At 44.4% G+C, this 1,940-nt stretch overlaps 1 non-coding gene across 1 annotated transcript; it reads left to right on the top strand.

The window, feature by feature from the left end:
* The first annotated feature begins 1,370 nt into the window (after positions 1-1,370).
* On the top strand, positions 1,371-1,477 carry LOC120069041. The gene has a single exon (XR_005479423.1). It is a non-coding gene; the product is annotated as a small nucleolar RNA R71 (small nucleolar RNA).
* Positions 1,478-1,940: the final 463 nt, after the last annotated feature.

The following is a 1,940-nucleotide window of genomic DNA, read 5'->3' as shown; positions in this document are numbered from 1 at the left end:
GGACCAGAGATCTGTCGACCAATTGGAGAGTCACTGATGTGGGCACAAGTTGCCCTACATTTAATTGTCTAAAAATTGACAGTGGCATCAAATTTATGCTGGCCCCCAAGTCACACAGGGCTTACCCAATATAGAGTCCTCCTATGGAGAAAGGAATAGTAAAGCTCCCAGGATCGCTCATCTTCGGTGGGATGATTGATTTGGAATCTTGCATTAATGCCACCGAGGAAAATTTCCCAATGCCCCTCTACTTAGTTACCATGTCCTTCAGAAACTTGGCATAGGCAGGCATTTCTTCAATCGCTTCACTAAAAGAAATGTTAACATGTAATTGCTTTAACATAGATAAGAAGCATTGGTATTGTACCTCTTCGCTTTTCTTCTTTCTTAATCTCTAAGGGAAAGGGGGTAACTGAACTTTCACAGTTCCCATTTCAGTTGGCTTCGAGGTCGACGTAACCTCAAGTCCTACTTCATCTTTTTCTCTTTCTTCTTCTTGCGTTACCGCAATCTCAGGTTCAGCTGCAATGGAAGTTATTCTACTATGCTCCTTCTTTTCTCCCTCCACAGTCTTCCCATTGTGCAATGTCACAACTTGACATTGCTACTTACCTGATCCCCCCGGGTTGCGTGGAAGTTCGGTTGAACTTGGCAGTTCCCCTTGCGGTCTACTTTTCAGCTTACTCGCAATCTGGCCCATTTGTAATTCAAGATTGCGGATGAAGGTGGCCTGACTCTGAAGCACCGTCTCGTTTTTCTCTATATATTGATTCAATAGGCTCTCCAAAGAAGAGGATTGTGATGGTTGTTGTGAGCTACTTGCTTGATTGCTCGGTTGACCATTATTGCATTGAAAGAATCCTGGTGGCCCTTCTTTTTGCGCCACAGGTTGAAAATTTTGTTGTTGATTCTTCCAAGCAAAATTGGGGTGGTTCCTCCACCTGGGGTTGTAGGTGTTTGAAAAGGGATTATTCTTTATAAAGTATACAAATTGTGGATTTTGTGGGCAATCTTCCATCGCATGCCCATCACCGCAAGCCGCACACCTTGCGATGTTTTGACTGATTGCGTTGGTTTGCCCACCTTGCAGTGTTGGGCTGCTGATCACCATTCCTTGGATCAAATTCATCATTGCGATCATTTGGTTTTGTAATGAAGTAATAGCACCATTGTTTGCATCAGAGTCTTTAAGTCTCAATCTTTGGTCACTCTCCCTCCAGTCTTCATGGTTCTTGGAAATGCAATCCAGGATATTCTTCGCCTCATCATAAGTTTTTTCGAGCAGACCATCAACAGCTGCCGTATTGGCAATGGTCTGTGAAGCGGGATTCAAACCGTGATAGAAAATCTCCATTTGAAGGCAATCTGGTAACCCATTATGCGGACAATCCTGGACCAACCTTTTAAACCTCACCCAAGCATCGCTGAGCGATTCGTCCATATCTTGTTCAAAATTTGTGATCAGTTTCCTTCGTCTTGCGTTCTCGGTAGGTGGAAAATACTTCTTCATAAATTTCTCCACTATCTGCTCCTAAGAAGTGATCTCTCCCGGTTCGAGAGAATATGCCCATTTCCTAGCCTGATCACAGAGTGAAAATGGGAACAACGTTAGTCGAACCTCTTCAGCAGAGATGTTCGGGAACACAAAAGTGTTACAGATTTCAATAACACTTCAGAGGTGAGTGTGCGGGTCCTCTCCACACCTTCCTCCGAATTGACCTGCAGTCTGGATCATCTGCAGCATCACCGATTTCATTTCGAATCTGCTTCCGTCGAGGGCTGGCCTCATGATTCCCGAACAGAAATCATTGAGGTTTGGCAATGCATAGTCCCTGATGGGCCTATTGCGATCGTTTGCCAACTGAATTGGATTCGCCATGCCATTATTATCATTTGGTGCTCTATTTCCAGGCTGCTCCGCCATCTCTTCTTTGTCTGAT

This window comes from Benincasa hispida, unplaced genomic scaffold (assembly GCF_009727055.1).
Source record: "Benincasa hispida cultivar B227 unplaced genomic scaffold, ASM972705v1 Contig1852, whole genome shotgun sequence".
Classification (NCBI taxonomy): Eukaryota; Viridiplantae; Streptophyta; class Magnoliopsida; order Cucurbitales; family Cucurbitaceae; genus Benincasa; species Benincasa hispida.
The sequence above is the reverse complement of the archived record's forward strand: the minus strand, read 5'-3'. Positions and strand labels throughout refer to the sequence as shown.